Source organism: Diabrotica virgifera, chromosome 7 (genome assembly GCF_917563875.1).
Source record: "Diabrotica virgifera virgifera chromosome 7, PGI_DIABVI_V3a".
Classification (NCBI taxonomy): Eukaryota; Metazoa; Arthropoda; class Insecta; order Coleoptera; family Chrysomelidae; genus Diabrotica; species Diabrotica virgifera.
The window spans coordinates 214,675,483-214,689,172 of record NC_065449.1 but is presented as its reverse complement, the minus strand read 5'-3'; positions in this window follow the sequence as shown (position 1 = coordinate 214,689,172).

Sequence of the window (13,690 nt, the reverse complement as noted above, 5' to 3'; positions counted from 1 at the left end):
TGGAATTTACCAGCTGAACAGACGGGGTCATGAATTGTAAGTTTTTTAATTTCCTCTTGTCTTCTTCGCTTCAGCATCCATCTGGCTTGCAATTTTTAGAAGCCATGGAGGTGCTACCAGGAAAATGAACCAATAAGTTTTCAATTAAATATTTTTTTGGGAATATTTTTCAATATTTTTAATGTTTCTATTAGGTTGAAAAATTTGCCTTACATATAAAAGTAATTCTATTTTTAAATGTAAAGACTGAAATAGTTTTTGTACACACTTATGACTACTGAAAGACAGGGAGAAGCGTACTTTTGAAGTGTGTAAAATAATTTAATACTAGCTGAGCGTTTTCGGCTTATAAAGTTATCTTCAGAGCTATGAGCTTCTGAAACCGTGAGAGAAAATCTCATATAGCGACCAATGCCGGGTTAAGCAAAGTTTTTGTACATGACTGAAGATTGCTGAGTTGGTACGACTAATCTTTGTGAATTGGGGGTTGCCCCCCCCCCCCCATTTGACGTTGGTCAAAATTTTTTTCACCAACGATTTTTTTTATTAAGTTGATAATTTAACACATTTCGTTAAAAATAAAATACATTAACAAAATTTAACATTTTGTTCACACTTACATTTCACACCATATTCTAAACGAGAACATTGAAAGAGATAAGAAACATGACAAACACAATGTAATAAACACCCAAATTAAATGAGTCACATATACAATATTCTTTTTTCATGAAACCGTCGGTCCTTTTGCTACTTAGCGAGGAATAAAATTACATAGTTCAATCTCAATCAAAAACACAGACTGTCGCGGACCATGGGAAGACCTCTGTCCGCGGTGCGTTGGAGTCCGTGGTCATCGGCTGTGCGTGATGATCCGTAAAATCGCAGACCGTGGGAAGCCGCTATAATACGGGCACAAAGGACTCTCATACAAAAAATACATTGCAGATTACAGAGATTTGATCATGGTAAAGTCAAAAGCATGCAGAATATGTATGTGGAAAGCATGTGGAAATGTATTTTTTTGTGTGGGAGTCCTTTGTTGTCCCGACAACACCATTAAACAATTTTTTTCCAAAAGTCAGACAAAGTTTTTCTTACCAATAAAAATCTGCATAAGAAGTAGAAGTTTTTTAAATCTTACATGGGATCCCTCTCTCTTCATAGTGGTATTTTGAAATTATTGCTCATAGCTCTGAAGATGACTTTATAATCTGAAAGCGCTCAGCTAGGATTTATATATTTTATCGCCAACCGTAACTAAAGTAATTCATTATTGTACTCATTTGCCGCAGTAAAGTAACACTTTATTGCTGAAAGAAGAATTTTACTTTACCTGCCGCGATTAATCGGAATTGAATGTAAGTGGTCGATGGCAGTAATCGATTATTTACTTGAGTTAACTTACAATTTATTTACTTTAATTATTAAAAATATTGTACAAAATTTACGACATTGTTAATTAAATTGATGTCGAAAAGTGAAATTCTGTAGTATTTTGTAATTATATTCATATAAAATAAATCAACACTTTACCGATTTAGAATTATTCAATATTGATAACTATCGATTAAAAATCGAAAGCGGCCATCATGCAGAAGTCACTTGTCATCACTGTCATGAAATTTTTATTACGTCTAAAATTTTAAAAAAATTTTAAATTGTGAATTGTAAGTAAGTATTAAAACCAATATCAAATTGCTGGCGATAAAATTTTGTATGCACCACGTCAGTAAAGACTCTTTACTGACTTGGTACATAAATAACTATTACACACTTCAAAAGAACGCTTCTCCCTGTCTTTCAGAATTCTATTTTTGCTAATTGTACGGCATCAGAAAGTAGAAAGTAATGAAGAGGCAAGCCGGTCCCAGATGGATGAACTTAGCTCAGGACAGACCCAAATGGAGTGAAGAAGGGGAGACCTACATCTTAAAATGGATAATATGAGCTACATAGATAGATAGATCAGAAATTAATACCTAAAACAAAAACAATAATATACAACTAAAAGTCAAAGAAAGTTGGAAAAGTTGTTCATCCTTAAAAAAATGTGCCTGAAAAAAATGTTTGGAATAAATCAAAGAAAATGCATATTAAGTATATTCATCATGTATTAATCTTCTAGATTGACCAAATGGCACCTATGTCACTTAATACTGCTATAAAGATTCAAAATAATGCTATACCTAAACCTATTTACATAGGAAGAAGTTGACTTTGCATTAACTCATAGGTCTAACACCGCTACGGATTATGATGATACTAAATACCACTGTCACTTCTTTAGGTTTTGGAAGTAGTGAATTACGCTCCTTTCACACACTAAGAATTTGAAACGTGCGATAGCTAACCCACGATGACATTCCAATAATGGCTCGAGCCATCCTATGGTACCTTTCTCATTACACAGCGGTTAGAACGTTCGTTGTAATCTGAAAGTTACCATCTGATTGCTTGAATCACCATTGGAATGTCATCGTGCGTTCTAGCTAACGCACGTCCAAATTCTTAGTGTGTGAAAGGAGCGCACAGTGGTTGCAAATGCTGAAAACGTGGTCATGAGGCAAAAAAAAGTTCCTATCTAGGGATTTTCATGTTTACAGTTGTTTTCTCATACTATCGTAGAGTCATAATACGCAGGTATAAGGATCAGACTGGATTGTCTTCTGGTTCATAGCTCAGGAACCAGCGAGCCATGTTCGAAGTTATTTTGGCTGGCAGAGAAAAGGAAAAAGAACGCGTATATTGAAAACGCTGTAAAACGCTTTGTAGTTTATCAATTTTATCGCTGTAAAGCAGACTCTTCTTTTTTAAGTATGTAGTAATGTAAGGTGTAAAATAACTTAAGATTTAGTAACAATAAATGCCTTAAATTTGTTAATGCATAAATAGTGAAAATATACTTGAAATAATCAAAATTTTGTAAAGACATCCAAAAAGTACAAAATTCTGCATAATTCTGAGACGAATGATTATTAATCTTAAAATAGATAGTCAGAAAATACAGAATCCCTTTGGTTTAGCTGCCTATGCATTGCCTATGCATTGCTGGAAGTTGTTTGAATACAAAAGTGGGAAATGACGCATATTATATGATTCTGGCGATTGTTGAATATGTATGGGCGGTTGTATAATAGGTAATAGGTTCTGAATATTGTACTTCATAAAGAAAATTTATTGGTAATCATCAATTTCAAAAGTCCGTTGTAATATAAAATTTTAAACAAATATGCATTTAAAATAAAATTTTCGAAATTCTTTCAGCAATATTGGATCCGCCATTTTGTTTAAAAAAAAGTAATGTTAGATTTGTAATCAGCGATGCCAAGAACCCTTCAGAACGAAAGTAATTCCGAATTATATAAACAATATACGCTTTTAAATGTCCATGACCTCATTTTCGGCATTTGGAATCACAGTGAAGCGTAAGGATTATGTACTAAGATAATTTTTTGAACGGTTGAAATTGGTGTGTAAGTCAGAGCGGCAGGTTCCTCTGTAGCTGCAGTTTTACTCGCATGGCTATCGGTTAAAGCCAAAAAACGTTATTTACTATGCCTTCCTGATTCTTGCCTTTGAATGGGAGCATCCTCTTCTAAATGACCATTTTAAGTAGCGGATTCAACACGAGCTTCTTCTGTGTAACAATATTTGTAATTGTTACAATTCATTTTAAACGTCACAACTTCTGACAACTTGTTCACTGAAAGACTACCATGAAACGGTTCAAAAGAACTCATTTTTTTTGCCTCATCCAGAAACCAAAAATCGTAAATGTCATTGTTACATATTTTTGTCTCACCCTGTAGACATAACAACTAATTCAAGTAATTTATTTCTGTCCTGAAAAAAACGTGAGAATAATTCAATGTGAAATTGTAGTTTATCCGTTTTGTTAAAAGGAAGGTTTTGTTATTTTGCAGATGTTTTATTATTTTGTTCATATCTAATTCAGGTTTCCTGTGTTTAATTTCTCGCCCGTTCAGTTTGTGATGTAAAAAAGAGTTACATTGTAGTTAATGATCGACTGGCTCCACGAATCTTGGAAGTTAGATACACAAACTTGCTAATATTAGTATCATAGAGCGCAGTTGTAGGATCTCTGACTTTGCGAAATGATTTTTTGACGATTCCTACCAACTAGGTTGGGCCTAGTTGGTAGGAATATATTTTGTTTTTCCCTATTGGTCGATAATAATATAGGAAGCTGAGTTCTATCTATCTATCTATTAGCCTTGCGACATCCAATATTGGACATAGGCCTCCCCTTCGCTCCTCCATCTTTCTCTATCCTGAGCCATGTGCATCCATTTTGAGCCTGCTTGGTGTTTTAGGTCATCTACCCATCTCATCTGTGGTCTTCCTCTCTTTCGTTTATATGTCCATGGTCTCCACTCTGTAATCATTTTATTCCATCTTTCGTCTTTTTGTCTAATCGTATGACCGGCGAATTTCCATTTTAGTTTAGCTGTTTGACGAGTAGCATCTTTAACTTTTGTGATATTTCTTACCCAGGAATTCCTTTTTCTATCTGACAGTCTTACGTTGATCATTTGTCTTTCCATTTCTCTTTGTGTTTTCGCAATTCTGTCCATATTCGCTTTTGTGAACGTCCATGTTTGACATCCATATGTAAGGACCGGAAAAATACATTTGTCGTAGATTTTCGTTTTTAGATATTGAGGGTATTTTTTATTCTTCAATATGAAGCTGAGCTTACCAAACGAGGCCCACGCTAACTTCGTTCATCTCTTTATTTCTGCTGTTTGGTTGTCTCTATTCAATTTTATTATTTGTCCCAAGTATATGTATTCATTCACTTCCTCTATTTGGCTTTGTTTAACTACGATTCTTAACTCATCCTCTTGATTTGTTATCACTTTTGTTTTGCTGTAGTTCATATTTAATCCAACTTTACTGGCTTCGTGGTCTAGTTGTTGTATCATTATTTGTAGTTGTTCCTTGTCTGTAGCGATAATGACGATATCGTCAGCCTATCTTAGGTGATTTAATTATTGGCCGTTAATGATGATTCCATATTTTTCCCATTGTAATCTCTTGAAAATGTCTTCTAGAGCTTGGTTGAAGAGCTTCGGCGAAATCGTATCTCCCTGTCTAACGCCCCTTTTGATAGGTATGGGGTGTGTATTCTGTTCAAGTTGGATCGTAGTTGTGGCCTTACTGTATATATTAGAGATTAGTTCTGTATACCTGTAATCTACTCTGCTATTGTGTAGTGATTGTTTCACTGCCCAGTGTTCTATGGAGTCGAATGCCTTTTCAAAATCTATAAATGCCATATATATGGGTATTTGGTATTCATTTATTTTCTCAATAAGTAACTTCATTGTCAGTAGGTGATCACATGTACTGTAGCCTTTTCTGAATCGCTGCCTGTTCTTTGGTCTGATAATTGTCGAATTTAGGGGTTAGTCTGTTGGTTAATATTTTAGTTAACAATTTATACATAACATTAAGCAAGGTAATCGGTCTATAATTTTTCAGATCTTTTTTGTCTCCTTTTTTAAACAATAATAGGGTGATTGCTTCATTCCAATTACTGGGTATGTTTCGTGTACTTATTATTTTGTTCAATAATATATAAGACTTCCCTTGTAATTTTTCCGCTGTTTTTAATCATCTCCACTGTAATGCCGTCTCTTCCTGGTGATTTATTATTTTTCATTTCTCTCAGGGCTTTCTTTATTTCTGATTTGCTAATCTCTGATTGTAGGTCAGAGTTAGCATTTTTTATTTTAGTTTTCAATTTTTGAAGAGTTTCTTGTATCGATGGTTGCTTTTCTTGATATAAGTCTAAGTAATACTGTTGTGTTATTGCTAATATTTCATTTATATCGTTGGTCTCTTCTCCCTGAGTATTTTTGATGGCATTTATTCCTGTTTTTCCCAGTTTTGGTCGTAAGCACTTCATATTCTTGTTTTGTTGAATAACTTTTTCAACTTGTTCTTCTTGTTTCTTTCTTTTCTCTTCTTTTATCTTTTTCTTAATGCTATTTTTTATCTTCGAATACTCTGCTGTTGATTAAGGCGCCCCCGAACATTTAAGTTTCTATTATATTTAAAATCTATTAAGAATCCATCCCCTAGGTCTCTGAAGACTTAGAGCTACCGAGGCACTCCGTAAAGTTACGTAGCACCAAGTATATTTTTATGTTTGTTTAATTTGTCGAGTTACATATTATTTTTTTGCCTTTGTTATCCATAGGCGTGCTACAACCTTTCAACTGGTTGTGTTTCATGTGCATCTTAAGACATTGTATTATTACGTATTGTGTATAATTATTATTATATATAGTAATTATTAATAATAATTATATCATAATAATAATATATAAATAATAGTTATTATTATATCATAAAATACCTGTATTTTTTGATATACAGCAGGTAAACTTACAAATTAATTGTTAAAGACCACAAAAAAATATTACAGACATATAAACTTCTTCTTCTTCTTCTTAGCCTTCTATTGTCCACGTTTGGACATAGGCCTCTCCCAACTCCATCCATCCAACATATAAACATATAATAATATAATTCCCTGAAAACCTCAAAATTAACCCTAATGGGTAGCAATTTAATAGTGGAGATTCTACAGTTTAAGTAGTTTTCCAAATTCAAATATTTAAAATTTAGAAGCTTAAAAATTTGCAACATTATTTAATTAGGATTTAAATCGGTCCTGATAACTTATAAAGTTTCAACAGTTGAATATAAATATAAGGGAAGATTATTTTTATTTCTTTACTATCATTTTTAAGAGATCTTTAGGGTAATGAAGGCAATATATTTGTAACCGTTCTCTACACTTTAACCTTTTACGCGCAAGTTATACCGACTGTCAAAAACCACGTGCTATTTATACCAAAAAAATATATGGTTTCTAATATTTGTGGTACCATCTTATATCTAATAGATTAATACACAACGTCAATAGTCTACAATTTTCTTAAACCTACTTTAGGGCATGTCTGACTTTGAGGCAAAGAAGAAGAAGAAGAAATAGGAGAGAGAGAGAGAGAGAGAGAGAGAGAGAGAGTCAGAGCTCTTAGCTCTGAAATGTCAGGTGTTTTCGATAGTAAAATATGGACATTAAAGCTAGACACTGAAGCAAAAATACATAAATAAGATAGTTATTTGAAGTATGCTGTTACAGAAGGATGCTTAGAATGGCATGGACTCAGAAGAGCAGTACAGTAAAACCTCGATAGAACGGACCTCTATTTAACGGACTTCGGATATAACGGACAAAAAATGAGATCAAATGAAAAAAAAATTTTAATGCAAAAAAATATAAAAAATCGAATTCTAGAAGGAAAAACAACAAGGACAGGATCTCGGCATTGCTTTGTGCTAACGCCGATGGATCGCATGGATTGACTACTAGAGTGCTTAACAAAACTGTCCACGCAGTTCGCCGGTGCAGGTTGTGTCTCCCTTAGGATCAATTTGCGCCGGGGCTAATTGTTGGTAAATCTCGTAAACCTAGTGTTGTCAAAGATAAAATCATCAAAAGGCTTCATCTGCCCGTTTCATATTATAGCTCTAAAAGGGCTTGGTTCACCACAGATATTTTCAAAAATTGGTTTTTAAAGGATTTGTACCTGCAGTGAGAAAATTTCAAGAGAAGAAACTGGTAATACCGCCTAAAGAGGTGAAATGTTTATTGATTTTAGACAAAACTCCTGCTAATCCCCCTGAAAGTATTCAAAATTCAGAAGATGGCAATTTTAGTTGTATGTTTTGCCAAAAAATACATCGCTTATTCAATCCACGAATCGGTGAATAATTTTGTCAACCAAATGACTATATTGCAGAAAGTTGTTAGATAAAGTAGAAAAATAAAAAAACCGTAGCGAACAAAACGTTATTCCTGTTTTAACTTACATACAGATTTGTACATTGTATCTAAATACTACAGTACCTACATACATAATTAAAAAAAAATTGATTGATTTTAAACCTATTTTTATACAACGGACTTTCGGTTTTTACTGACATCCCGTCCCCCCAATTAGTCCGTTATATCGAGGTTTTACTGTATTGCGAAAAATGAGCAAAGAATACGAAATAATAAACACAGTAAAAATGAGAAAGCTACAATATCTTCGACACATAATGAGAGGACAGCGATATGAACTACTGATATTGATAAAACAGGGAAATATAAGAAGAGTAAGGACTATAGGAAGAAGGAGATTGTCGTGGTTGAAAAATTTAAGAAACTGCTTTAGATGCAGTTTCAGGGCAGCGGTAGATAGAGCAAAGATAGTAATGACGATATCCAAACTTCGACTAGGAGCCGGCACTTGAAGAATAAGAAGAAGAAGAAGTCTTTGATGCAGTAAAGTATATTTGTATTATTTTACATACCTACCTACTTTCACTACATGGATTTGCAGAGTTACCATAAGGACTCGTCTGCTTATGATTGAAAAGCAATTATCCAGGTATCAATTTAAAAGAGATTTGGTTGGATTTAGCTGACTCTAAGTGAAAAATTATTGTGCAGTAGAAGTCTTGCATTGACCACACGTCTAAGAGTATTGAAGTGCTACGTCTGGTTCGTTTTGTTCTATGAATGTGAAACTTGGACAACAAAAAGTGAAGAATCTCAACAAATTGGACGCATTTGAATTGTATTGTTACCGTCGCATGCTCAGAATCCCGTGGGCAGCACAGTTGGAAGCAAACAACTGTCCTGGCTGCGTACTGTTAGACAATGGACAGGTCAAACCGTCGAGGAATTGTTTCATACAGTTGCCGACCGAGAAATATTTCATCAGCTTGTTGATACGACGATAGCCAACATTTGAAAACAAGCACGGCACACAAAGAAGACGAAAAAGTGAAAAATTGATATGAGGTGTTGGTTGTATACTGATCATAGAACGTATTTTACAAAATGAAAATAAAGTACAGCTTATAGTCCAATTCGTTTAAGAGGTGATCAGCATGCACTTACGTACGTGTCACCCCCTTTAGGGATTATCAAAGAGGCTCTATCAGTGCCGGATTAACCATTAGGCAAAGTAGGCAGTTGCCTAGGGGTCTCGGCCCCAAAGGGGGCCTCGTAGGGCCCAAACTGAAAAAATAATAATTAGAATTAAATACAAACTATAAATCATATATTGAAAAATTCAAATATCGCGCAATACCATAAACTCGGTTTCACACAATGACAAGAAGATAAAAAAACATACAATGACAGTTATATTCCAGTTCAAGAAAAGAACCAGAAATCGTAATTAAGTTAGAAATTGAAGTAAAAGGTAAATTGGGCTCAGAATTCGGAAACAACATAGGATTCTGGATTACCATAACTGAAGAAATATGGAAATTTTTGATTGGGAAAGGTTCTTCAGAATGTAAAAATCTTGTGTTTCAGCATCAAAAAGAGATTTTGAAGGCATTACAAGATTTTTCACACAATCTATGTTTTTTTGAAAACATATTAGTGTAACAAAAATTAAAAGAGATTGGCTAACGTACTCTCCCTCAAATGGAAATGTTTAGGTACTGCTTTAGGTATTCCTTTTCGCTAACATTTTTAATTAACAGATTTAATTTAATCAAGAATGAGATTACTGGATTTAAGTACTGAAAAGAGTAGCATAATCTGTGGTTGTTTCTATCTTCTCTCGGATTAGCGTTTAGAAGTGATATAGAGATCCTTCGTTCACAAAATAATGGGAACTAATTAGGCATTTTAGAGCTACTTGCAGGGTACGATATTCTTTAAGCTCTCATTTAGCTAAGTATGACAATAAGGGCACTGGAAAGCCTTTATCCTCTTGTCATTTATCTTTAAAGATCTGGGAAGAAATAATAGAAGTAATGAGAAAACACGTTTTGAATACAATTGTTAAAGAAATAAGTATCGATTCAATACCAGCTTTTAGTCTAAGAGCTAGTGAACCCTCCGACTAACGGTCGTCCTGTAAGGCTAGAAATTTTTCTAGTGATAATTCATAGCACACCAAGGCTAAAAACCATGACCTGGCAGGCCTCAGCGGTGCACGTGTATCTACCAGGTGAATCGAAAAGTGCAAATTTAGGGAGTAAAATAAACCTTCTCCTGTAAGGTTTAAATTTAAGTATGTGTTTGAGTAAGTCATTTAGAAGAAATGTGTACAATGGGTGCGTTCACCAGACCAGTGCGCTACGTCAGCGCTTTGAAAGACCTTGCCAGGCGAGGGGAAAGATTAGGGTTTTTTTTCTAAAATTATTATTTTTGCATCGAACAAATTTTTTTTAAGTTTTTTGAATTATTCCAAACAAAAAAGGTCTTTAGTGATTTTTCTCTTAAGTTAATAGTTTTTGTTATATAAGCGATTGAAAATTTTGAAAATTGCGAAATCGGCCATTTTTAACCCTAAATCGGACATTTATCTAAAAATTTCTATGTTGCCAAGGTATGTAGATATTCTTTAAACATTGGTTGATGAATCCCAAAGAGTTTTTTGCAATACGATATCGTAAACCCCTTTGTTTTTTAATTGCTAATCAAGCGGGCGCGAGACTGTAGCATAAGTGAGGACGTTTGAGTTGGTATAAATTCATTATCTCGAGAATGGGCTAATTTCAAGAGAAATCCTCAAATAGGTCGATTTTTATTTTTAAATTAGGACTTTTGGCATATATATAATACTAGTGACGTCATCCATCTGAGCGTGATGACGTAAAAGATGATTTTTTTAAATGAGAGTAGGGGTTGTGTGATAGCTCATTTGAAAGGTTATTTAATTCTCTATTCAGTAATATAAACATTAAAATAATTATTTATACAGGGTGTACAAAAAAAAATTTTCTTCTATTTGTCAAATTTAATCAAAGTTAATTTAATAAAAAAAAATTTTTTCTACACCCTGTATATATACTACTATCACTGTTTGATTTGCGTGTATAGAGATAATGCTATGTGGAAATGCGATCAATGATTGTCCCCGTTTAGGATTTTGTCCTCTTCAGGGTTTGTAGTGAATGTATAATGTTGGCAGCAAAAGCAAACAGTCCGAAAAACACACTGGGGCAAGCGCCGTATCCTGGTGTTTTTTGGATCCTGGGTTATGCCGGACGGTGGTGTCCAGAAGGCCAAGAAGTCAACAGAGAAGAAAGTTTGATGGATTGTTGTTGGTTCCATAGACATTTACGTGTACTGTCCGTGCTTTGCTCTAGACCAATCTCCCTAGAAACCATTGTACAACGACAGGCGAACCTGCGTCCCTCGTCGGCGGTCAAGAGGTGGCTTTGAGCGCAGCGTGGACAGTGTGCGTTCGAGTGGAGAAAATAGTTGCGGCTATTTTCTTGGGACGAACAGGTATAATTGTGCAATGAAGTTGGGAAACCGCAAAAAACCAACTTCTCCCTATTCGGGGTAGGGAAGAGGAGATGTTAAAGGTCTGTATATATAATTATGTTAATGTTTATATTAGTGAATAGAGAATTAAATACCCTTTCAAATGAGCTGTCACACAACCCCTACTCTCATTTAAAAAAATCATCGATTACGTCATCACGCTCAGATGGATGACGTCACTAGTATTATATATATGCCAAAAAGTCCTAATTTAAAAATAAAAATCGACCTGTCTGAGAATTTCTCTTGAAATTTGCCCATTCTCGAGATAATGAATTTATGCCAACTCAAACGTACTCACTTATACTACAGTCTCGCGCCCGCTTGATTAGCAATTAAAAAATACAGGGGTTTCCGATATCGTATTGCAAAAAACTCTTTGGGATGTCATCAATCAATGTTTAAAGAATATCTACTTACCTTGACAACTTTGAAATTTTTAGATAAATGTCCGATTTAGGGTAAAAAATGGCCGATTTCGCAATTTTCAAAATTTTCAATCGCTTATATAACAAAAACTATTAACTTAGGAGAAAAATCACTAAAGACCTTTTCTGTTTGGAATGATTCAAAAAACTTAAAAAAAATTCGTTCGGTGCAAAAAAAATAATTTTAGGAAAAGCGACTAATGTTTCTCCTCGCCTGGCAAGGTCTTATGCTCTTCAGAATCGTCTGTCATTGTACATATTTCTTCTAAATGACTTACTCAAACACATACTTAAATTTAAACCTTACAGGAGAAAGTTTATTTTACCCCCTAAATTTGCACTTTTCGATTCACCTGGTAGATACACGTGCACCGCTGATGCCTGCCAGGTCATGGTTTTTATCCTTGGTGTGCTATGAATTATCACTAGAAAAATTTCTAGCCTTACAGGACGACCGTTAGTCGGAGGGTTCACTAGCTCTTAGACTATTTGGATCATATTGACCAGTTGACTATTTATTAAGATATGTACCTAAATCCAGCTGATGGTAAAGTGTATGGGGGTTTTCTCACATTCATACCCATTAGTAGTCATACTGGAGAAAATCTTTCTTTTGCTGTTTTAATCGTTTTAAAAGACTGTGGCACTGATGTAAACGACATGAGAGGATAATCATTCAGCAAACAAGTCAGGAAAATACAATCGTATCCAGGCTTATTTATCTAAAATTAACCAACTTGCAATTTACATTCCTTTTGCCGCACACTCGCTTAATTTGCTTGGAGGTTTGTTCAGTCCGTGTACAACTTTTTTTTCGGCCAACCGTTGAAAAGTTATGATAAAATGCTTAACTGAAATTTCACAAAGCGATCCCATTCGCCATGATCTAGTTATTAAAAGAGCAAGCAGCATTAGATGTGGTGCAAGGGCTTACGCAACAAGAGCTTTGTCTAAAGGTTACAACGTATTTAAATCTGCTGTGGATTCTCTTGCTGAAAATACTAATCAAAAGGATGAAACAGTTCAAGAGGCTAAAGTGTTTGTTGAGAGAAAAGTCAAAAAAAGAAACATTCGCAATGAATGAGTTTTGGGTAACAATTTTAGAACACATCAACGCTGTCGGTAAATCATTAGAGAGAGAAGAGAATGAACTTAAATCTGCAGATGGAGGATGGAGATGGAGGGGTTAACCGAGGTAGTTATAGAGGGAGAAGGCAGAGGCCTTAAGGGGCCTCATAGCTTGGGTTGCCTAGAGGCCTCAAGATTCTTAATCCGGGACTGGGCTCTATGGTCTACTCTGAACCGAACAGAAAAGCCTCTCTGATGATCCCTAAAGAGGGTGAAATGTAACTACGTAAGAAGATGCTGGGCAGCTCTGAAACGAATTGAAATATAAGTTGTCTTTCATTTTTGTTTTTTATTAGTTTTACTTCAATCCAAGTACAGGGAATCAAGATTCGTTGGAATTTTTACCTAGATGAATATGCAGGTAGTGGAAAGAAATTTTAAATTCCACCGTCTTCTTCTAATCCATCGTTCGTTACCTTTGCAAGTTTTAGACAACACGAATTTGGGTTCTTTACCAAAACTTGGTTCCAGTAGAAGTCTTTATAGTCCAGGGTGGATCTGTTTTGAGATGGACGTTGAGAGGTGACTCTAATTTTTTGCATAAATTGCTTGGAATTAACCCATATAATAATAATTGAGTTATTCTCCCACTCAAAAATGTCCGGAACATTGTTTTTAATAATCAAAATGTCAAAAAATAAAGGAAAAATTCGATTTTTTTCTTCGTTTTTTGATTATAACCTTAAAAGTATTCACTTGTGAGAAAAGTTGCACTACAATAAAAGTTGCGTAATTAAATTTCCAACAATAT